Here is a 26,119-nt window from a genome sequence, read left to right on the forward strand (position 1 = left end):
TAAGATTATGCCGGAATCGTTTAAACAATTATGCTAAAACTTTTATGCATGATTAACTATCAGATCTGAAACTTAAGAACTCTATTCCAATTAATCTCTGAATATCCATCGAATGGATTCTGGAGATATCTCCATGAGGAGCCCCAAAAGAGGGTAAAATCTCGAAGAATCGGACCTAGACCTTGACACCATAATAAATGATTAATGCTAGATTAATACCTTTTATGATGGATGAAAGTTGTGAATCTGATTCTTGACTTCACAGCCATGCACACGAATAGCCTCTACGAGAAGTACACACGAAGTCCTGAAGGATCTTCTTCCGCAACAGTGCTAGCAGCTGCAGAACACTTGAAAGCTGAAATCTGCCCGCCGGGATTCAATCAACTCTTGATCAATCGTCTTGAAGTAGATGAAGATGAGGTTTGTAAGGGAAGTAGAGGACTCAGAGATGATCTTGAATCTTCTAGATATTTACCCTGAAAACTCTATCTAAAATGGAGAAGAAGAGGAGGAGGAGGCGGGTGAGGAAGAAGGCTGCAATGGATGCGTTTTCGGTGCCCATGTTTGACCCCTTTTAATGGCCTCCGAATTTTCATTCAAAATTCAAAATTTATCTTCAGAAAATCTCCTTTAGTTGGCACATGCAAAGGAACAGGAACAACCCAAATCAGATCTCAACCAAATCTGATTTAAATTCAAATTTTAAACACATGTGCAAGAGGGGAGGAATTTGAAATCCATGCAACAGAATTTTTCTTCCTCTTGTTGCATATATTTCATTTGAAATTCGAATTTAAATGATTCAGAGGTTCACACGCCAGCTAGGGAAGTTATTTGATGGATGAAATCATTTAATATATTGCTTAATGTTTGAATTCAAATTCAAACAACAAACAATGTCGCCATGTGTCAAGCAATGGGTCCATGCGCCATGCAATAATTTTGGTTTATTTAAAATTCATGAAATCCAATTCCATGTCACCACTAATTGCCACATCATCTGAGCCTAATCCTCTTGGGTTGCACCTAATCAAATTTGGTCAAATCTGGATTAAAACAAAGCAATTTGGTTGAACCCAATCTAATCAGGTCAGACCCTGATTGAGCTCAAATTGAATCCAATTCAATTTTTGGCTCATCCAAACTCAATCAAATTGAATTAATTACTTTGTGTTGGACCTAATCCAATTAGGTAAATCTCCAATTAAGCACAAATTAATTTAAAATTAATTTGATCAGCTTAAGTCTTTTTGGTTCTAACCTAATCCAATCAGGTCAAAACCCTGATTGAGCCCAAAGTTGAAGCCAATTCAATTTGGCTCATCCTTAGCTCAATTACTCAATCAAATTGAGTTTATTAGTTATTTAATTACTAATTAATCCTCCAATAATTACTTTAATTATTTTATAAGATAATTTGCCAATCAAATTGACCAAATTATCCCTGAATGATTCTTAATCATTCATCAGCTTTCTTGATCAATCAGGAATCTTCTATGCGTGTGACCTCATAGGTTCGAACCTAGGCCGGTAGTATAGGAACGACTTTCTACACTAATCGATGTGACCATCTAGCAATGGTACCCGACGTCCGGATAGGCCGAATATATGCGAAGCAAATATTCTGGAACCCTGGACTATGGTTACTGTATAATTCAATCCCTTTGACTCCTAATGCCAGGATGACTTAGAGCTCACTGTCAACTCTATAATTAGTACATCCATTATGTGATTAACTTTAGATATCCCGTGACTCCTCATTGGGATTACCTTGGCCAAAATTTTGCTAAATTAATCACAAGACATTATCTCCTATTTTCAGGAGGGGTTAATTTCATCTTGACTCACAACTGACTATGCAAGTACTTGACTGCACCCAGTGACCTTCCGTCACTGAATTAGAAATTCAGGTAGTCCGGTACCAAAGTACAGTGAGTTGCTTGCTAGTCACAGGTTGTGGCCTCAGATCAGAGGGCCAAACTTATACCCACATCCACTCGGAACATCTCTCGACAGTAGAGCGTTCTGAAATTGGTCACATTCAGTGAAATGTACTCCTACACGTCACCTGTGTGGCATACCAGTGTCTCCACACTCCTTAGTTAAGAGGACAACCAACGTATATGTCACACAATAACCTAATCTCGATATTGCTGTCGTCCTAGTAATAACATATCATTTGGTCGCGAACAAGTTTAAGGAGTCAAAGATAAATCCTCCTTTATCATAACATAAGTCCTAAGTACTTCGTCATATAAGAGTTCATTTGAAGATGAAATGATGAATAATGCCAAATAACATTTTATTAATTCGTCAATTCATTTACAAAATTCAATCATCGATATGCTGACGATTGATATTTAGGATACAAATCCCAACAACTCCCACTTAGCCAAATGCCAATCGGCACAGTATCTAATACCCATCTTCGACTTGTGTTCATCGAACTCTTTGATGCCGAGGACTTTGGTAAATGGGTCGGCTAGATTTTTTTTTATGTCAATCTTCTGAAGATCAATATCATCTCGATCGATGATCTATCGAACCAGGTGGTAGCGACGTAAAATATGCTTGGTCCGCTGATGTGCTTTGGGTTCTCTTGCTTGAGCTATGGCCCCAGTATTGTCACAAAATACAGGCACTGGACCATCAATGGAGGGTGTCACTCCAAGCTCGGTGATGAACTTCCGCAACCATACAGCTCCTTGGCGGCATCAGATGCTGCGATATATTCTGCTTCACATGTAGAATCTGCCACTGTATGCTGCTTGGAACTCTTCCAGCAGATGGCCCTACCCTTAAGAGTGAAGATATATCCTGACATGCTCTTGCTATCATCTTGATCTAACTGAAAACTTGAATCAGTATATCCCTCAAGTTTTAAGTCATAATCACCATAGACAAGCCACTGATCTTTAGTATTTCTCAAATACTTAAGGATGGTTTTTACAACCTTCCAGTGGTTGCTACCTGGATCAGACTGGTATCTGCTCACTACTCCACGGAGTATGCCACGTCTGGTCTAGTACATGTCATGGCATACATTATAGATCCCACTATCGATGCATATGGAATTCTATCCATACTCTCTCTTTATTGAGGGGTTGTCGGACAATCCCTTTTAGAGAGGTTAATTCCATGGCCCATCGGAAGATAGCCTTTCTTGGAATTAATCATACTGAACCTCTTCAGTATAGTATCAATGTATGTGGATAGGGATAATCCAAGCAATCTTCTAGATCTATCTCTATAGATCTTCATCCCTAGGATGTAAGATGCTTCTTCCAAATCCTTCATGGCAAATTGAGATGATAGCCAAACCTTTATTCCTTGTAATGCAGGAATGTCATTTCCGATTAAAAGAATGTCATCCACATACAAAATAAGAAATATAATAACTGAACCATTTGCCCATTTATAAATGCAAGGTTCCTCTTCATTCTTAATGAAGCCATATATTTTGATTATCTTATCAAAACATATATTCCAACTCCGTGAAGCTTGCTTTAATCCATAAATGGATTTTTGAAGCTTGCACACTTTAGACTCATCTGCAGATGTAAAACCTTCAGGTTGTATCATATACACTTCCTCTTCTAAATCTCCATTTAGAAATGTGGTCTTTACATCCATTTGCCAGATTTCATAGTCTAAATGTGCTGCTATCGCAAGCACAATTCGAATGGACTTGAGCATTGCCACAGGAGAAAACATCTCGTCATAGTCAATACCATAATGTTGACGATAACCCTTGGCAACCAGACGGACTTTATAGGTTTCTACCTTTCCATCTGCACCTCGTTTTCTTTTGAATATCCACTTACACCCTATGGGTTTAATTCCTTCGGGTGGGTCAACTAATGTCCAAACATCATTGACCTTCATGGATTTCATTTCGGATTGCATGGCTCCAAGGCATTTATCAGAGTCATACCTCTGCATTGCATCCATATATGTGATCGGATCCTCATCATTTTCATCAAGTTCGATAGGATTCCCATCCCGGACCAAGAAACCGTAGTATCTGTTCGGCTGACGTGGTACTCTACCCGATCGCCTTAATGGTGCATCTAATATGGGTTCTGGATTTGATCTAATCAAATCCGACTCAACTGGTTCAGTAGATGGTGTTGGATCTTCTACATGTTGAACTTCTCTAAGCTCAACATTAGAGCTATTTGTTCCTTCACCAAGGAATTCCTTTTCTAAGAAAATTGCTCTATTGCTTGCGAACAACTTTTGTTCTTCAGCAAAGTAGAAGTAATATCCTTTAGTTTCTTTAGGATAACCAACAAAGAAACATTTGTCAGACTTGGGTTCAAGTTTGTCTGTCTTCAAACGTTTGACGTACGCCGGACACCCCCAAATCCTAAGATGAGAGAGCATTGGCTTACATCCAGTCCACATCTTATGTGGTATTTTATTTACAGATGACGCGCTCGCAAAAATATTTTCGTGAAACTAATCTCCCAAGTATAGGAGAATCGTACAAGTAGTAAAATCTCGGGAGTCCGAGGTCGAATCCTCAAAGAATGAAATATATATAAGATTATTTAGTATAATTTCAAATTAATTAATTCAATAAATTTGTGGATTAAGATGATGTTTTGATTTTCAGAAATTAAAAGTAGAGAACAATATATCAATAAACATAGTTCAATGAAATAAAGATGGTAGGGATCTGGAATCCCCCTTGATGATATTGCATCCAAGAAATAAAATCTATGGTTCTTGATTAAAGATTAACTCACTTAGTGAGTCTAGCATTGTCGTACGCATTCCGACGAATTTCATTCAACTCACTTAGTTGTAATTTTTAAGCTAAACCAGCATCTGACAATTCAAAGTTTAATCTTCTAATGGCCCAATACGATTTATGCTCTATTTCAATAGGTAGATGACATGCTTTTCCATAGACTAGCCGATACGGAGACATACCAAGAATAGTTTTATAAGCAGTACGGTAAGCCCACAATACGTCAAAAAGTTTTAAAGACCAGTCTTTGCGTGATGGATTCACCGTTTTCTCTAAAATTCATTTAATCTCCCGATTGGCTAACTCTACTTGGCCACTAGTCTGCGGGTGATAAGGGGTTGCAATTCTATGAGTGATACCGTACTTTCGTAACAGAATCTCAAAAGGCTTATTGCAAAAATATTTTCCCCCATCACTAATTATAACCTTGGGCATCCCAAACCTAGAAAATATGTGTTCTTTAAGAAAGTTTAAAACTGATTTGTGGTCATTTGTTCGACAAGGCCCAGCTTCTACCCATTTAGACACATACTCAACACCAACTAAAATGTACTCATATCCAAAAGATGGTGGGAATGGGCCCATGAAATCGATGCCCCACATGTCAAAAATTTCAATAGCAGTAATGGGCTGAAGAGGCATCATTTGCCTACGAGTTAGACTCCCAACACGTTGACATGGGTCACATGTCCTACAGAATTCGTGGGCATCTTTAAATAGTGTAGGCCAAAAAAAACCACATTGTAACACCTTAGCTGCCGTTTTCTTAGATGCAAAGTGTCCTCCGCAAGCACTGGCATGACAAAAAGAGAGTACACTATGCTGTTGGGAACCCACCCATGCCGCAGAAAATTAAAAAAATTTCAGATGCAGCGGAAGAGGCATGCGCGGGATCAACTGTTCATCGCATGAACGTTGTTTAAAAATCGTTCGTAGATAGATAAGGATTAAAAACTTTTAAATAACATTAGAAGATCAGATCTTCACCTTGTGCGGGTAGATGATCACCGCAAACTGATGATCGTGGTTTTGGATGAAGGTTCGCTTGAAGCCGTTCAAGTGCCCGGCCTCTACGGGTATCCACACGAAGCAGGAACCGATCCAAACGTTCCAATCTCCCCGGGGCGCTAGCTCCCTTGCAGAGATATGTTTTTGATGACTGATCACCTCCCTTTCAATCAACTCTTGATTGTGCTTGGGAGGAGGAAGAAGAAGGAGGGATCTTGAAGAAGAATCAAAGCACCTTGCAGCCCTTTTCTTTCCCCTGTGTTGGATGAAGCAAAGGAGGAGGGAGGAGGCTGCCGCCAAGCTTTCTTCTTCTCACCTTTTTGCTGATGGCGGCTGAAACCAAGAGGGGAGAAGGGTGGCCATGAGTTGGAGAGGAGGAGGGCTTCACTTATCATTAGGGCACCTCCTTTCAAAGCCTTTTAAAGGCATCTAGGGCTCCTATTTGGTTTAGTCCAAATCATGAATCAATTGGGTTCAATCTATGCTAGTCCTAATCCAATTAGAACTTGAATGAACCATGACTCAATTGAACTCTTCAATCCTAATCTAATTAGGAGTCATCTTGATTCATTGGATTAATAATTAATTGGGACTTAAGAAATCCTAATCCAATTAGGACACTAATTTAAATTCGAAGTCCTAATCCGATTAGGACTCTAGGAATCCTACTCCAAGTAGGAATCCAAATTTAATTCAAAACTCCTAATCCAATTAGGATTGTAGGAATCCTACTCCAAGTAGGAATCCTAGTCCTACTCCAAAAACGATTCCCAGTCCAAGTAGGAATTCCAGTCCAAGTAGGATTCCTAGTCCTAATCCAATTAGGACTCTACGAATCCTACTCCAAGTAGGACTCTTGTTTTAAGTCCAATTAATCAATTCTCTTTGTTCCTTCTTCAACTTATTATCAATCGAATTGATTACTTGTGATTCCTAATCACGATTCAACCATCGGATCGGTCAATGCCTCTAGTGTGTGTGACCCCATAGGTTCTACTCTGACTGGTAGTGAGATATATTGTGAACTCTATCACAATATCATTGAAAACTCCTTTCAATGGGTCGGAACGATTCCAACTCTACTCATTAGGGTTTATCGATCATCAAGAGAATTTCTATGAGTCCCACCATCCACTAGTGACACCTAGCAGCATGTAGTGGCTATCCAGCAGAATAGAATGATGAACCTCTAGGTGCAGTTATCATGTGATACAGTCCTTCTATCGTGGATCCCTACAAGATGGAGGTAATGGATAACTCGTCAAACCTCTTCGTCTGTCATATGTCAAGATTTATTCGACTTAAGTTCGAGAGCGGAGAACTCTTTCTCCACTGTGCAATCTGCCCCGGCCGAGGTCTTACGAACTCAGTCTTATAAATCACATAGGATCTCTCCTTATCTATCAAGATCGATAGATTCCTTATAGGTGCATACCCTACTCCTACAGGAACCTACTGCAGCTATTCTATACTGCATGGACCCATATGGCTAGAGACCATATATATGTGCAGTCAAACTACAATAACCTCACTGTGAGTAGCCAAAGCATCGCAGGTCAAAGGACCAGTCACACTACTGCAACATCAAGCAAGTCACTGACGAGTGGATAGTGTTAGATGTATGCCCTAGAAGCCAATCTGGCTGACACATTGTTAATTCTAGGGACATAATTTTGTACTTGACTATTTATTATTGAATAAATAATAGGCATCTTTTTTATTCATATTGTTATTGTGTCTATGAATCATCCAAGAAATTAATAAGATGATGATGCATATTCTCAAGAGTTGAGAATTTGAGCCATGTATAATTAGTGATTAATTTCTAAACGCTCTTGATCGATGGATCATCACGAGGACGGTGATCGATCCGATGAGATCAGTGCACGGTGCACGCATTACTTTCCCTATGGATGGACGAGACTCGGGTCCAAGGTGTGGAGACACGGAAGTAATAGTGCCGGTGCTTGTTAGAGAACAAGGGTACTGAGCGTGACCAAGACAAGAAGTCACTTGGATGTCTATCCACTCGTCAGTGACTTACTTGATGATGCAGTAGTGTGGCTGGTCCTTTGACCTGCGATGCTTCAGCTACTCACAGTGAGGTTATTGTAGTTTGACTGCACAAATACATGGTCTCTAGCCATATGGGTCCATGCAGTGTAGATTGGCTGCAGTAGGTTCACTGTAGGAGTAGGGTATGCATCTACAAGGAACCTATCGACCTTGATAGATAAGGAGAGATCCTATGTGATTTATAAGACTGAGTTCGTAAGACCTCGGCCGGGGCAGATTGCACAGTGGAAAAAGAGTTCTCCGCTCTCGAACTTAAATCGAATAAATCTTGACATATGACAGACGAAGGGGTTTGACAAGTTATCCATGACCTCCGTCTTGTAGGGATCCACGATAGAAGGACTGTATCACATGATAACTGCACCTAGAGGTTCATCATTCTATTCTGCTGGGTAGCCACTACATGCTGCTAGGTGTCACTGGTGGATGGTGAGACTCACAGAGATTATCTCGATGATCGATAAATCCTGATGAGTAGAGTTGGAATCGTTCCAACCCATTGAAAGGAGTCTTCAATGATATTGTGATAGAGATCGCAATATATCTCACTACCAGTCAGAATAGAACCTATGGGATCACACACACTAGAGGCATTGACCGATCCGATGGTTGAATCATGATTAGGAATCACAAGTAATCAATTCGATTGATAATAAGTTGAAGAAGGAACAAAGGGAATTAATTAATTGGACTTAAAACAAGAGTCCTACTTGGAGTAGGATTCCTAGAGTCCTAATTGGATTAGGACTAGGATTCCTACTTGGACTGGGATTCCTACTTGGACTGGAAATCCTATTTGGAGTAGGAGTAGGATTCCTACTTGGAGTAGGATTCCTACAATCCTAATTGGATTAGGAGTTTTGAATTAAATTTGGATTCCTACTTGGAGTAGGATTCCTAGAGTCCTAATCGGATTAGGACTTCGGATTCAAATTAGAGTCCTAATTGGATTAGGACCAAAATTAAATAAGTCCTAATTGGATTAGGATTTTTTAAGTCCTAATTAATTATTAATCTAATGAATCAACAAGACTCCTAATTGGATTAGGATTGAAGGGTTCAATTGAGTCATGGTTCATTAAGTTCTAATTGGATTAGGACTTACCTAGATTAAACCCAAATTGGTTCACCCTTGGTCCAAGGCTAATTAGATTAGGACCTAACCATGAGTGACCTTCCTAATCCTCCTTAAAGGAGGATTAGGTTAACCATGAAGGAGGGGCACATGCCCCTCCTCCTTTTCCTTGCTTGGTGCGGCAAAGAAGAGGGGTCGGCGCCCCTCTTGGAAGTTTATCAAGGAGCTCCTACAAAGTAGGAACTCCACATGCTATTTAAGAGGAGGCGTGGGGGCTGACCTAGGGCATCATTGAAGCCCTCTCCCTCTTCAATTCGTGGCCTCCTCTTTTGTAGGAGCTCCACATGCTATTTAAGAGGAGGCGTTGTTAGATGTATGCCCTAGAAGCCAATTTTGGTTGACACATTATTAATTCTAGTACATAATTTGTACTTGACTTTATTATTATTGAATAAATGAAAGGCATCTTTTTTATTCATATTATTATTGTGTCTATGAATCGTCCAAGGATTTAATAAGATGATGATGCATATTCTCAAGAGTTGAGAATTTGAGCCATGTATCATTAGTGATTAATTTCTAAACGCTCCTGATCGATGGATCATCACGAGGACGGTGATCGATCCGATGAGATCAGTGCACACATTACTTTCCCTATGGATGGACGAGACTCGAGTCCACGGTGTAGGAACACTGAAGTAATAGTGCAGGTGCTTGTTAGAGAACAAGGGTACTGAGCGTGACCAATACAAGAAGTCACTTGGATGTCTATCCACTCGTCAGTGACTTGCTTGATGTTGCAGTAGTGTGACTGGTCCTTTGACCTACAATGCTTCGGCTACTCACAGTGAGGTTATTGTAGTTTGACTACACACATACATGGTCTCTAGCCATATGGGTCCATGCAGTGTAGATTGGCTGCAGTAGGTTCACTGTAGGAGTAGGGTATGCACCTATAAGGAATCTATCGACCTTGATAGATAAGGAGAGATCCTATGTGATTTATAAGTCTTAGTTCGTAAGACCTCGGCCGGGGCAGATTGCATAGTGAAGAAAGAGTTCTCCGCTCTCGAACTTAAGTCGAATAAATCTTGATATATGACAGACGAAGGGGTTTGACGAGTTATCCATGACCTCCGTCTTGTAGGGATCCACGATAGAAGGACTATATCACATAATAACTGCACCTAGAGGTTTACCATTCTATTCTGCTGGGTAGCCACTACATGCTGCTAGGTGTCACTGGTGGATGGTGGGACTCATAGGGATTATCTCGATGATCGATTAACCCTAATGAGTAGAGTTGGAATCGTTCCAATCTATTGAAAGGAGTTTTCAATGATATTGTGATAGAGATCACAATATATCTCACTACCAGTCAGAATAGAACCTATGGGGTCACACACACTAGAAGTATTGACCGATCCGATGGTTGGAAAGTGATTATGAATCACGAGTAATCAATTCGATTGATAATAAGTTGAAGAAGGAATGGGAATTGATTAATTAGACTTAAAACACGAATCCTACTTCAAGTAGGATTCCTAGAGTCCTAATTGGATTAGGACTGAGAATCCTAATTTGTGTAGGACTGGGATTCCTACTTGGAGTAGGATTCCTACAATTCTAATTAGATTAGGAGATTTGAATTAAAATTGGATTCCTACTTGGAATAGGATTCCTGGAGTCCTAATCGGATTAGGACTTCAGATTCAAATTAGAGTCCTAGTTGGATTAGGACTAAAATTAAATAAGTCCTAATTGGATTAGGATTTCTTAAGTCCTAATTAATTATTAATCTAATGAATCAACATGACTCCTAATTGGGTTAGGATTGAAGAGTTCAATTGAGTCATGGTTCATTCAAGTTCTAATTGGATTAGGACTAGTATAGATTGAACCCAATTGATTCATGATTTGGTTAATCCTAATTAGATTAGGACTAAACCATGAGAAGGACACCTAATCCTCCTTGGAGGAGGATTAGGTTAACTAAGTAAGAGGGGCATAAGCCCCTCTCCTCTTGGTTGGTGCGGCATGAAGAGAGGGAGCCGGCGCCCCCTCTTGGAAATAAGTCAAGGGCTCCTAACTTGTAGGAGCCCTTCATGACTTTAAAAAGGGAGGTGGGCGGCTGACCTAGGGCATCATTAGAAGCCCTCCTCCTCTCCAATTCGTGGCCACCCTTTTCTCCTCTTGGATCAGCCGCAAGCAAGAAGGAAAAGGGCCTTGATAGTCTTCTTCTTCCTCCTTCGTTTGGGATTCAACACAAGGAAAAGGAAAGGCTGCATCTAGCCTTTTGGATCTTCTCCCTTGATCCCTTCATCTTCTTCCTCCTCCCTCTATCATTCAAGAGTTGAAGTAAAGGAAGGTGATCAGCCATCAAAGTAATCTCTGCAAGGGAGCTAGCACCCCGGGGAGATAGAGAGCTTGGATTGGTCCTCTGCATCGTGTGGATACCCGTAGAGGCCGGGCACTTGAACGGCTTCAAAGCGAACCTTCATCCAAAACCACGATCATCAGTTTGCGGTGTTCATCTACCCGCACAAGGTGAAGATCTGATCTTTCTAAAGGTTCTAAAAGTTTTAATTCTTATCTATCTACGAACGGTTTCTTGAAACACGTTCATGCGATGAACGTCGATCCCGCTTATGCCGATTCCGCTGCCATCTGAATTTTTTTGAATTTTCTGCGGCATGGACGGGTTCCCAACAGTGGTATCAGAGCCTAGGCTTCGTAGATTAAGGTAAGAATTAATTATCTAAAGGCATCTTAGATCTGAAAATTGAAGGATTATTTGTGCTGAAAATTTCTGTATGCAGATTTTTCAGGGTTGCTGAATTTTTGCATGCTGATTTTTATGTGATAAGATTATGATTCTAATTACATTGTTAATGAGATTACAAAGTTTAGAATCATGATTAGCATGATCAGCAACCTATGTCATAACATAATCAATTAATTCTCAGATCTGAAAATTATAATTGCTGCATATGGTGATGATCATAGGATTCAAACCCTTTTGGTATTAAATGTAAAGACCTACGATGTGATCTGCAATGTCATGTAATTTTTCAGATGCTTGCATGCATCTTATTTGATGTTTTGAGAGGCCTGCGTGCCTCCTAAAAGAAGATGTAATTTATTATTATTTTTATTTTACATCTGGTTGTATTTCTGTGATGTGATGTACGTCAACGATCAAGTTGAAGACAAGGCATGAGATGAACAGGGTCTAAGCGGTTGATGGCGATTGGATCAAGAGTTGGTCAAGGATCGAATCAAGGAGGCTTGGAACCAATTCTAGAGTTGAAGACCAGTTGATCGATTGACGTGCATGTACTTGTAATATGACCTAATTAGAATCCATGATCATCACCTATTTAAAGTTTAGTTTTACTTAATGCTGCGATTATAACTGCCTGCAATGTGCCGTTTGCATGTGATGTGAATGAGAGTCGGGTAGATAGGTTTACATGTGATGTAGCAAACCCAATGAGACCTAAACTAAAACCTCCTCAATCAAGTCGAGAGTGAACCGACATGAGCAAGTCATATTAGATTAATTGATCTAATTGGTGTCTAGGAAAGCATGAAAGGTGGTTACTTAATTAGGACCTTACTCTCTGAGTAAGGGGAGCCTCCCACCTGCTTACCTGGCCAATTGTTCAATTACCTCCTATGAAGAGCTCAAGTTGCAAACACTAAGACCTGATTAACCAATATTAAGTCAATAGGTCTTCCACTGTAGTAGAGCTGCTAAGGCCTTTCTGATGTTGATTTGTCTCGGCTGGAAACAGTGGTCAAGTTGCATCGGAGGGCTGGACCTCTCTATAAACATGAGATGTTGTAGGGTAAAGGTGGGGTTGGGCACCAATAACTGTTAGGTGAGGGCCCAATGACGACTTTATTCCTACGGTTATACGGTGGGTCTGACTTAACTAAGAAATGGGACCAATAACTGTTAGGTGAGGTCTTCATGGCTTAGAGACCAAGTTGCACTGCAACATGCTTGAGAAGCATTGTACAAGAGTTGTACACTCATCCATCTATGTGTCACCAATAATTGTTAGGTGAGGTGCCATGTAGATTGGTGAGACCGCAGTACCTACTAGAAACCCTAGTCGCGTAGGATTTCCGTTTTCCTACCAAGGGAGTATGAGGAATTCGAGAAAATAGTGGGAGATACATTTGTTTTAAAAGACCTTAGAACAGATTAAAGATCAAGTACAAAAATCTAACTAGAATCTTTACTCTCTGCAGATCATAATGTCAGCCTCAAACCCTTTGACTCGTATTCTTGAGACCAACCGATTGACTGGAACCAATTACAAGGACTGGCTAAGAAACCTCAAAATTGTTTTGAACTGCGAGAAACTGGGCTACATACTCGAAAATGATATCCTTAGACTACCAGCACGTCCTACTGATGATCAGCATGTGACGCATCAAAAGTGGACGGATGATGACATTAGAGTCAAGTGGTATATCATGGCATCCATGTCCAATGAACTACAATGCCAGCATGAAAATATGAAGACTGCTAGGGACATACTGGCACACCTACAAGAGTTGTATGGTGAACAGAGTCGCACAACTCGTTTTGAAGTGTCCAAGAGGCTCTTCAAAACAAAGATGCGCGAGGGGCAGTCCGTCCATGATCACGATCTGACTATGATCAAGGACCTTGAGGAGCTTGAGAAGCTCGGTATGAACATGCACAAGGAATTGCAAGTAGATCTGATCCTTCAATCCCTTCCTGATTCATTTGGACAGTTTATAGTAAACTACCACATGAATAAGATTGAATGCACTAAGACTGAACTAATAAATATGTTGGTAACTGCTGAGGGAGCCTTAAAAGGTTCAAGGGGCAATGTCCTTGCTGCTGAGTTGACTTCTGGTTCCAAGAAAAAGTCTACTTGGAAGAAAAAGAAGCCTGCGAAGAAGCAGAAGAAAGACAAGAAGCTAAAGAAGAAAGTTCAAAAGAAAAAGGCTAATGACAAAGGAAAATGTTTCCACTGCAATGTCGACGGCCACTGGAAGAGGAACTGTCCTTTATACCTCGAGATCCTGAAGAACAAGAAAGGTGGCACACCTTCAGAAGGTATAGACTTGCTCATAATTGAAACTAACCTAACGGTTTCTTCTACTTCTAGTTGGGTTACAGATTCTAGTTCTAGTGCTCATCTGTGCACTACAATGCAGGATCTAAAGGAAAGTAGAAGGCTGGCGGAAGGTGCGGTAACCCTTCGGGTTGGCAACGGAGCAAAAGTCGCTGCTGTGGCTGTGGGCACCTACCATCTGCGACTACCGTCTGCTTTTAGTTTATTACTTAGAGATTACTATTATGTACCTGCTGCTAGCAGAAATTTGATTTCTGTTTCATGTTTAGCACAGGAAGGTCATATTTTTACATTTGACAAAGACTGATGTTCTATTTATTTCAGAAATAAAATATTCGCACGTGGTTTTATGATTGACAGTCTCTATCATTTGTATATGGATGTGTCTGTAAATGTGTCTGAGCAAGAAGTGAATGCCAAAGGATCCAAGAGATCCAGGGACGAGATTAACCAAAAATATTTATGGCACCTCAGGCTTGGCCATATTGGAGAGGACAGAATGAACAAAATGGATAAAGATGGGCTTCTCGGCTCATTGACTTCCGAGTCATATCCAGTTTGCGAGTCCTGTCTTCAAGAAAAAATGGCTAGATTGCCCTTTGTAGGACATGGGGAGAGGACCACTGAAATACTTACCCTGATACACTCAGATGTGTGTGGCCCATTTGATGTGCAAGCCAGGGGACGTTATTCGTACTTCATTATCTTTACCGATGATTATTCATAGTATGGGTATGTGTATCTTATGAGACACAAATCTGAATCTTTTGAAAAGTTCAAATAGTTCAGAAATGAAGTAGAAAAACAAACTGGAAAACCTCTTAAGGCTCTTGGATCAGATCGAGGAGGAGAATACCTTAGTGGAGAATTCCGGGACTATCTCAAAGACAATGGCATGGTCTCACAATGGACTCCTTCGGGTACACCTCAACTCAACGGGGTGTCAGAGAAGAGAAATCGGACTCTATTGGATATGGTCCGGTCCATGATGAGCTTCACTGATTTACCGATGTTTCTTTGGAGAGATGCCTTACTTACCGCAGTATATCTACTTAATAGAGTTTCCTCTAAATCCGTTCCTACCACACCGTATGAGATATGGCATGGTAAGAAACCAAGTCTTGGTCATCTCAAGATTTGGGGATGTCCAGCCCACGTCAAAAGACTACAGGTGGACAAACTAAAGGCTAGGACCATAAGTGCTCGTTTTATAGAATATCCTAAAGAGTCATTAGGATACAATTTTTACGTCTCAGAGGATCACAATGTGTTTGTGAGCCGTCATGCCATCTTCTTGGAAAACCAGTTTATCCTTGATAGAGGCAGTGGGAGGAAAATTGAGCTTGAAGAGAAAGTCTCTGAAAAGCAACGAGTCATGGATCCTATAGAACCCATTAATACAGAGCCAGTACACGATGTCCCTCAACCACCTCGCAGATCTAGTAGGGTCTCCCATCCTCCCGATAGATACTTAGGTATACTAGAAGAGGATACCGAGGAAATGTTCCTAGTGGGAGATAGGGATCACATACAGGATCCCAAAATCTATAACGAGGCGATATCTATTCCGAGAAATGGTTGGAAGCCATGAAATCAGAGTTAGACTCCATGCGTTCCAACCAAGTCTAGACCTTAGTAGATCCACCAGAAGGTATTGTACCTATTAGATGCAAATGGATCTACAAAAGGAAAATAGGTTCGGATGGAAAGGTAGAGACCTTTAAGGCAAGGCTGGTGGCAAAAGGGTATAGTCAATGCAAAGGCATTGACTATCAAGAGACCTTTTCACCTGTAGCCATGCTGAAATCCATCCGAACATTGCTTGCCATTGCAGCATTTCATGATTATGAAATCTGGCAGATGGATGTGAAAACTGCTTTCCTAAATGGATATCTTGAAGAAGATATCTATATAGAACAGCCTCTGGGTTTCACTTCCAGTGATGGAGATCACAAGGTCTGCAAGCTGCAAAGATCCATTTATGGACTAAAGCAAGCATCTCAGAGTTGGAACACTCGTTTCGATGATGCAATCAAAACGTTTGATTTCATCAAAAACGAAGAGGAACCGTGTGTTTACAAAAAGGTTAGTGGGAGTGCTGTCGTATTTCTTGTGCTGTACGTGGATGACATCCTCCTGATAGGGAATGATATTCCCATGCTAACCTCGGTCAAGGTCTGGTTGTCAAAAGAGTTCTCCATGAAATGTTGGGGTATGTGGAGACCATTGGTGATGAAGAGAATTGAAGGAGAATCAATTCTGCATAGTTCTGTCTGGCGGACTGTCAGAGTCGACTCGAGCTACAGTCGAGTCGACTCAGGAACAGTCAAGTCAACTCGGAAACAGTCGAGTCGACCCGGGAGGAGAAAGGCCAGAAGACCGAGAAAACCATGTTTCTGTCTGGACTGTCAGAGTCGACTCGAGCTACAGTCGAGTCGACCCGAGATCGTGCCAGTTTTGTCCAGACGTGCCAGAGTCGACTCGAACCACAGCCGAGTCGACTCGGGCTCGCGGAAAATCGTACGGACGATTTTCCTTTGGTGTTTTTTGGTGGCGTTTCGACGGCTATGATCATCTGAAGGTCTTGAGACTATATATAGGACTCATGAGAGCCCTAGGAGGATAGAGATATTCAAGGATATTTTGAGAGAGACTCTTGTTTTGTGCGGCTAGGATTATAGAGAAGAAGAGGATTGGGATCCTACTTCTTGTGCAAAGGGAATTCTGTGTGAATCTCTTGTAGAGCAATCGCGTGTGATCGTTCGGGTGTGTGCTATCTCTGTAATCTGTTCATCCTAATTGAGATTTGGAGCAGTGGAGGACGTAGGCTACTTGTAGCCGAACCTTGTTACATCTTTGTGTTTGCTTTGCTATTTTCTTCCTATTTCTTCTTTCTTTGGTTTGATAATCCGCTGCGGTGCTCAAGTGTTTTATCCTATTGATACCACGGGGTAATATTTTGCCCTTCGTAGCGGAAGCGAAGCGGTGATCCTTGAGTCCGGTGTCGAGGGAGCGAGAGAGTGCTTATCCGTTTGCTTCTCTCTTTGCTTGTCCGACGTTGGTGGTTGTACCGGTGTGAGTGGGTTCCGGTGCAGGTCGCTGCCAACAAGTGGTATCAGAGCTATTGGTATTCTGCAATGGCGGATGAAGGGAAGTTGCAAATTGAGAAGTTCAATGGCACGAACTTCGGATTTTGGAAGATGCAAATAGAGGATTATCTTTACCAGAAGGATCTCTATTTACCTCTTGGAGGTAGAGCGAAGAAACCAGAGAAGATGTCCGATGAAGACTGGGAGGTCCTCGATCGGAAGACGCTCGGCACCATTAGATTGTCACTTGCATCCCAAGTGGCATTGAACATCAAAAACGAGAAGACGACGATGGAGTTGATGGCAACATTGTCGCGGATGTACGAGAAACCCTCAGCATCAAACAAGGTATTTCTCATGAAGAGGTTGTTTAATCTTCGCATGAAAAATGGCGGCAGCGTAGCAGAATACTTCAACGAGTTCAATGGACTCACGGCCCAGTTGGAGTCAGTGGAGATTAGTTTTGATGATGAGATTCGGGCATTGCTAATCCTCTCCGGACTGCCTGATAGCTGGGAGGGCCTGGTGATGGCGGTGAGCAACTCTTCGGCGACGGGGAAGTTGATCTTTGATGACGTTGTGGGAGTGCTTCTGAGTGAAGAAGCAAGAAGGAAATCTTCTGGAGCTACGGAGTCGTCTGGAAGTGCACTAAACATCTCTAACCGGGGAAGACAAAAGAAAGATGGTCGATTTCGAAGCGACTCGAAGTCGAGATCCAGCAGGTCTCGAGCACCTCAGAACAAGGGAGCGAAGTGCTGGAATTGCGGGAAAACGGGGCATTTTAGGAGGGACTGCAAATCTCCTAAAGGGAAGCAAGGCGACCACACCGAAGGAGTCAGCAAGGATCTGGCAAATCTTGCTGAAAACGATGACATGGATGCCCTCATTCTATCTTTATCTACCGGTGACGAGTCTTGGGTGATAGACTCGGGCGCGTCTTTCTATGCTACATCCCAACGGAAGCTTTTTGGAGGATATGAGAAGGGAGACTTCGGCAAAGTCTACTTAGGGGATGGAGAGCCTTGCACCATACAAGGAAGGGGAAGCGCGGAAGTGAAGTTGATTTCTGGATCTTCACTTGAGCTTGAGGACGTACGGCACGTGCCTCAACTGCAGAGGAATCTGATTTCTGTTGGACAGTTGGCGAGCCAGGGGTACAAGACTATTTTCACAGCTGATCAGTGGAAGATATCCAGGGGTTCGTTGATGGTGGCTAGTGGCAAGAAGGTTGGGACACTTTATATCGCCAACGGCACGGAAAACTCTATTGGAGTTGCTGCAGCAGATGTGGACGCCAAGTTATGGCATTGCAGACTTGGGCACATGAGTTATCAGGGACTGGAGGTGATGCACCAGTTGGGAAAGCTGCAGGGTCTCAGGAGTGTTGAGGTGGACTTCTGTAAGGATTGTATTCTCGGAAAGCAGAAGCGTGTTTCATTCAACAAAGAAGGTAAACCTCGGAAGCAAGAAAAGCTAGATCTCGTGCACACGGACGTGTGGGGGCTTGCACCGGTTACTTCCATTGGTGGATCTCAGTACTATGTTACTTTTATTGATGATGCTACCAGGAAGCTTTGGGTGTTCTTCTTGAAGCACAAGTCAGAGATATTTGGGGTCTTCAGGAGATGGCAGGCAATGGTAGAACTCGAGACAGGAAGGAGGTTAAAATGCCTGAGATCAGACAACGGTGGTGAGTATTGTAGCAGGGAGTTTGAGGACTACTGTGCAGAGGCTGGGATCGTCAGGCAGAGGACAGTTCCAGGGACACCACAACAAAATGGAGTTGCTGAAAGGATGAACAGAACAATTAATATGCGTGCCAGGAGTATGAGGATACATGCTGGATTGCCACAGCAGTTTTGGGCGGAAGCAGTTAACACTGCTGCCTACTTGATCAACAGAGGGCCATCAAAGAAACTTGAATTTGGAATTCCTGAGGAAGCATGGACAGCGAAGAAGATTGATTTGGCGCACTTACGAGTATTCGGTTGTACCAGTTATGTCCATGTTGATTCCAATCAAAGAAGCAAACTAGACGCCAAATCAAAGAAGTGCATTTTCGTTGGATACGGAGGTCAACAGTTTGGGTATCGGTTTTGGGATCCCGAACACAGGAAGATCATTCGTAGTAATGATGTGGTATTTAATGAGAAAATGCAGCAGAGCACTGAATCAGAAACAAAACCTGTTGAGCCGTGTTTTGTAGATCCTGAAGAGGAGTCTACAAATTCTGGTCAGAAGACTCAGTCAGAGCAAGAACCTGAAGTATTGGCACCCTCTCCACAACTAAGAAGGTCCACTCGTAGTACTCATGGGAAGCCTCCTCAAAGGTATGATGGGACTCTTAGTTATTTGCTGCTCACAGATAATGGCGAACCTGAATGCTTCACGGAGGCATTGGAGGTTGATACCAGGAAGGAGTGGGAGTTGGCCATGGATGATGAGATGGAGTCATTGGAGCAGAATCAAACGTGGGATTTGGTGGATCTGCCCAAGGGGAAGAAAGCACTGTCAAACAAATGGGTTTACAGGCTGAAGGAAGAGCAGAATGGGAAGAAACGGTACAAGGCCAGGCTGGTTGTAAAAGGATTTCAGCAGAGAGCAGGTATCGACTTCACGGAGATCTTTTCTCCTGTAGTCAAGATGAGTTCTATTCGGCCGGTGCTGAGCATGGTGGCAGTAGAGAATCTTCACTTAGAGCAGCTTGACGTGAAGACAGCTTTTCTTCACGGAGATCTCGATGAGGAGATATATATGCAGCAGCCGGAGGGATACATTGCAGCTGGCACGGGTGACTTGGTTTGCAAATTGAAGAAAAGCCTCTATGGTTTGAAACAGGCACCCAGGCAATGGTATCTCAAGTTCGATAGTTACATGCTTGAGATAGGATACAGGAGATGTCAGGAGGATCACTGTTGCTACTTCCGAGACTTCGGTACATCTTATATTATCTTGCTATTATATGTTGATGACATGTTAGTTGCAGGAGCTAGCATGCATGAGATTGCAAAATTGAAGCTGAAGCTGTCAAGAAAATTTGCAATGAAGGATCTAGGAGCAGCAAAACAGATCCTTGGGATGCGGATCAGCAGAGATAGGTCTAAACATATCCTCAGACTATCTCAGGCGGAGTACATCAGCCGAGTACTCAAGAGATTCTGCATGGAGGGTGCCAAACCTGTTGGCACACCACTAGGTGCCCACTTAAAGCTTTCAAAAGGACAAAGTCCGAAGACGCGGGTGGAGGAGCTCAATATGTCAAAAATCCCGTATGCATCGGCGGTGGGGAGCTTGATGTACGCTATGGTCTGTACGAGACCTGACATTGCTCAAGCAGTGAGAGTTGTGAGTCGCTTTATGAGCTGCCCAGGCTTGGAGCATTGGCGTGCGGTCAAATGGATACTGAGGTATCTGAGAGGCACGGAGCACATGTCATTGTGCTATGGAGGTTCTGAGATCCGGTTACAGGGCTTTGTGGACTCAGACATGGCAGGGGACTTGGACGGCAGGAGGAGCACGACTGGGTACTTGTTCACCTTGGGCAGTGGAGCCGTCAGTTGGATTTCCAGGTTGCAACCAGTTGTTGCATTGTCGACTACAGAGGCGGAGTATGTGGCAGCCACAGAGGCGTGCAAGGAACTAATATGGCTTCAGGGCTTGATGAAGGAGCTTGGGAAGGAGCAGAAGGATTGCATGTTATATTCAGATAGTCAAAGTGCAATTCATCTGGCAAAGAATTCAGCTTTTCATTCAAGGACGAAGCATATTGACATACGGTACCACTTTGTGAGGTCATTGCTCGAGCAGGGACTCGTCAAGTTGGAGAAGATTCATACAAGTCAGAATCCTGCAGATATGTTGACGAAGGTCGTCACGGTGGAGAAGCTGAGGAGTTGTTCAGCTTCTGCTGGTCTTCATGCTTGAAGACGTTGAGGAGGCATCGTACCTATCTCACTAGGATGATTCAGTTTCAGTGGGAGCACAGAGGAAAGCCAAGTAACAAGAGGATATACCCAAGGTCTCCAAGTGGGAGATTGTTGGGGTATGTGGAGACCATTGGTGATGAAGAGAATTGAAGGAGAATCAATTCTGCATAGTTCTGTCTGGCGGACTGTCAGTGTCGACTCGAGCTACAGTCGAGTCGACTCAGGAATAGTCGAGTCGACTCGAGAACAGTCGAGTCGACCCGGGAGGAGAAAGACCAGAAGACCGAGAAAACCATGTTTCTGTCTGGACTGTCAGAGTCGACTCGAAGCATCGTCGAGTCGACTCGAGCTACAGTCGAGTCGACCCGAGATCATGCCAGTTTTGTCCAGACGTGCCAGAGTCGACTCGAACCACAGCCGAGTCGACTCGGGCTCGCGGAAAATCGTACGGACGATTTTCCTTTGGTGTTTTTTGGTGGCGTTTCGATTGCTATGATCATCTGAAGGTCTTGAGACTATATATAGGACTCATGAGAGCCCTAGGAGGATAGAGATATTCAAGGATATTTTGAGAGAGACTCTTGTTTTGTGCGGCTAGGGTTATAGAGAAGAAGAGGATTGGGATCCTACTTCTTGTTCAAAGGGAATTCTGTGTGAATCTCTGGTAGAGCGATCGCGTGTGATCATTCGGGTGTGTGCTATCTCTGTAATCTGTTCATCCTAATTGAGATTTGGAGCGGTGGAGGACGTAGGCTACTTGTAGCCGAACCTCGTTACATCTTTGTGTTTGCTTTGCTATTTTCTTCCTATTTCTTCTTCCTTTGGTTTGATAATCCGCTGCGGTGCTCAAGTGTTTTACCCTATTGATACCACGGAATAATCTTTTGCCCTTCGTAGTGGAAGCGAAGCGGTGATCCTTGAGTCCGGTGTCGAGGGAGTGAGAGAGTGCTTATCCGTTTGCTTCTCTCTTTGCTTGTCCGACGTTGGTGGTTGTACCGGTGTGAGTGGGTTCCGGTGCAGGTCGCTGCCAACATGAAAGACCTTGGGGAAGCATCCTATATTTTAGAAATAAAGGTCTATAGAGATAGATCTAAAAGGATGCTTGGCCTATCACAGAAAATGTATATAGAGGAAGTGCTGAAAATGTTCAGCATGGAAAACTCTAAAAGGGGTCTCTTACCCCTAAGATATGGAATTCATCTCTCTAAGAAGATGTGCCCCAACACATCTGAAGAGATTCAACGCATGAGCAAGATCCCTTATGCATCGGCAATAGGGAGCCTCATGTATGCCATGTTATGTAAACGACCTGATATAGCCCTAGCTGTGAGTGTCACAAGCAGATATCAGTCGAATCCAAGTGAAGAACACTGGACAGCTGTAAAGAATATTCTTAAGTACTTGAGAAGAACTAAAAATTTATTCTTGGTCTTTGGAGGATCATCAGAGTTAAAGGTAGAAGGGTACACAGATTCAGACTTCATGACTGACGTCGATGATAGAAAGTCAACATCTGGATATGTGTTCTTGTGCAATGGTGATACGGTGAATTGGAAGAGTTCTAAACAACCGATCATTGCTGACTCTACTATGGAAGCTGAATACATCGCCGCATCTGAAGCTGCTAAGGAAAGCTTCTGGTTCAAGAAATTCATTGCAGAATTAGACGTGATGACATCAGATGCCATAACACTCTACTGCGATAATAATGGCGCCATAGCTCTAGCTAAGGAGCCAAGGTCTCATCAGAAGTCCAAGCACATAGAACGGCGCTTCCACCTCATACGCGACTATGTTGAGAAGAAGTATGTCGAAGTCCAGAGAGTAGACTCCGCGGACAACGTGGCAGACCCATTCACTAAGCAGCTAAGTCAACAAAAGACTGAAGCCCACCTTGAGAAGATGGGACTAAGATATATGACTAATTGGCTTTAGTGCAAGTGGGAGATTGTTAGATGTATGCCCTAGAAGCCAATTTTGGCTGACACATTATTAATTCTAGTACATAATTTGTACTTGACTTTATTATTATTGAATAAATGAAAGGCATCTTTTTCATTCATATTATTATTGTGTCTATGAATCGTCCAAGGAATTAATAAGATGATGAAGCATATTCTCAAGAGTTGAGAATTTGAGCCATGTATCATTAGTGATTAATTTCTAAATGCTCCTGATCGATCCGATTAGATCCATGCACACATTACTTTTCCTATGGATGGACGAGACTCGAGTCCACGGTGTAGGAACACTGAAGTAATAGTGCAGGTGCTTGTTAGAGAACAAGGGTACTGAGCGTGACCAATACAAGAAGTCACTTGGATGTCTATCCACTCGTCAGTTACTTGCTTGATGTTGCACTAGTGTGACTGGTCCTTTGACCTACAATACTTCGGCTACTCATAGTGAGGTTATTGTAGTTTGACTGCACACATACATGGTCTCTAGCCATATGGGTCCATGCAGTGTAGATTGGCTGCAGTAGGTTCACTGTAGGAGTAGGGTATGCATCTACAAGGAACCTATCGACCTTAATAGATAAGGAGAGATCCTATGTGATTTATAAGACTGAGTTCGTAAGACCTCGACCGGGGCAGATTGCACAATGGAAAAAGAGTTCTCCGCTCTCGAACTTAAGTCGAATAAATCTTGACATATGACAGACGAAGGGGTTTGACAAGTTATCCATGACCTCCGTCTTGTAGGGATCCACGATAGAAGGACTGTATCACATGATAACTGCACCTAGAGGTTCATCATTCTATTCTGCTGGGTAGCCACTACATGCTGCTAGGTGTCACTGGTGGATGGTGAGACTCACAGAGATTATCTCGATGATCGATAAACCCTGATGAGTAGAGTTGGAATCGTTCCAACCCATTGAAAGGAGTCTTCAATGATATTGTGATAGAGATCGCAATATATCTCACTACCAGTCAGAATAGAACCTATGGGATCACACACACTAGAGGCATTGACCGATCCGATGGTTGGAAAGTGATTATGAATCATGAGTAATCAATTCGATTGATAATAAGTTGAAGAAGGAATGGGAATTGATTAATTAGACTTAAAACACGAATCCTACTTCGAGTAGGATTCCTAGAGTTCTAATTGGATTAGGACTGAAAATCCTAATTGGAGTAGGACTGGGATTCCTACTTGGAGTAGGATTCCTACAATCCTAATTAGATTAGGAGATTTGAATTAAAATTGGATTCCTACTTGGAATAGGATTCCTAGAGTCCTAATCGGATTAGGACTTCGGATTCAAATTAGAGTCCTAGTTGGATTAGGACTAAAATTAAATAAGTCCTAATTGGATTAGAATTTCTTAAGTCCTAATTAATTATTAATCTAATGAATCAACATGACTCCTAATTGGGTTAGAATTGAAGAGTTCAATTGAGTCATGGTTCATTCAAGTTCTAATTGGATTAGGACTAGTATAGATTGAACCCAATTGATTCATGATTTGGTTAATCCTAATTAGATTAGGACTAAACCATGGGAAGGACACCTAATCCTCCTTGGAGGAGGATTAGTTTAACTAAGTAAGAGGGGCATAAGCCCCTCTCCTCTTGGTTGGTGCGGCATGAAGAGAGGGAGCCGGCGCCCCCTCTTGGAAATAAGTCAAGGGCTCCTAACTTGTAGGAGCCCTTAATGACTTTAAAAAGGGAGGTGGGCGGCTGACCTAGGGCATCATTAGAAGCCCTCCTCCTCTCCAATTCGTGGCGACCCTTTTCTCCTCTTGGATCAGCCGCAAGCAAGAAGGAAAAGGGCCTTGATAGTCTTCTTCTTCCTCCTTCATTTGGGATTCAACACAAGAAAAAGGAAAGGCAGCATCTAGCCTTTTGGATCTTCTCCCTTGATCCCTTCATCTTCTTCCTCCTCCCTCTATCATTCAAGAGTTGAAGTAAAGGAAGGTGATCAGCCATCAAAGTAATCTCTGCAAGGGAGCTAGCACCCCGGGGAGATAGAGAGCTTGGATTGGTCCTCTGCTTCGTGTGGATACCCGTAGAGGCCGGGCACTTGAACGGCTTCAAGCGAACCTTCATCCAAAACCACAATCATCAGTTTGCGGTGATCATCTACCCGCACAAGGTGAAGATCTGATCTTCCTAAAGGTTCTAAAAGTTTTAATTCTTATCTATCTACGAACGGTTTCTTGAAACACGTTCATGCGATGAACGTCGATCCCGCTTATGCCGATTCCGCTGCCATCTGAATTTTTTTGAATTTTCTGTGGCATGGGCGGGTTCCCAATGGCGTGGGGGCTGACCTAGGGCATCATTGAAGCCCTCTCCCTCTCCAATTCGTGGCCCCCTCTCCTCTCCTTTCCTTGGTTCAGCCGCAAGCAAAGGAAAAAAAAGAAAGCACATTCAAGAGTTGAAAGAAAGAGAGGAGATCAACCATCAAAGTTATCTCTGCAAGGGAGATAGCACCCCGGGGAGATAGCAAGCTTGGATCAGTTTTCTGTTTCGTGTGGATACCTATAGAGGCCGGGCACTTGAATGGCTTCAAGCGAACCTTCATCCAAAATCACGATCATCAGTTTGCGGTGATCATCTACCCGCACAAGGTGAAGATCTGATCTTCTAATGTTATTTAAAAGCTTTTAATCCTTATCTATCTATGAACGGTTTTTTAAAACAATGTTCATGCGATGAACGGTTGATCCCGCGCATGCCTCTTCCGCTGCATCTTTAATTTTTGAAATTTTTCTGCGGCATGGGCCGGTTCCCAACAGATAGACATCCAAGTGACTTCTTGTCTTGGTCACGCTCAGTACCCTTGTTCTCTAACAAGCACCTGCACTATTACTTCAGTGTCTCCATACCGTGGACTCGAGTCTCGTCCATCCATAGGGAAAGTAATGTGTGCACTGATCTCATCGGATCGATCACTGTCCTCGTGATGATCCATCGATCAGGAGCGTTTAGAAATTAATCACTAATGATACATGGCTCAAATTCTCAACTCTTAAGAATATGCATCATCATCTTATTAATTCCTTGGACGATTCATAGACACAATAACAATATGAATGAAAAAGATGCCTT

Source organism: Phoenix dactylifera, chromosome 1 (genome assembly GCF_051530095.1).
Source record: "Phoenix dactylifera cultivar Ajwa chromosome 1, Ajwa_hap1_PhDact_Kaust_v1.1, whole genome shotgun sequence".
Taxonomy (NCBI): Eukaryota; Viridiplantae; Streptophyta; class Magnoliopsida; order Arecales; family Arecaceae; genus Phoenix; species Phoenix dactylifera.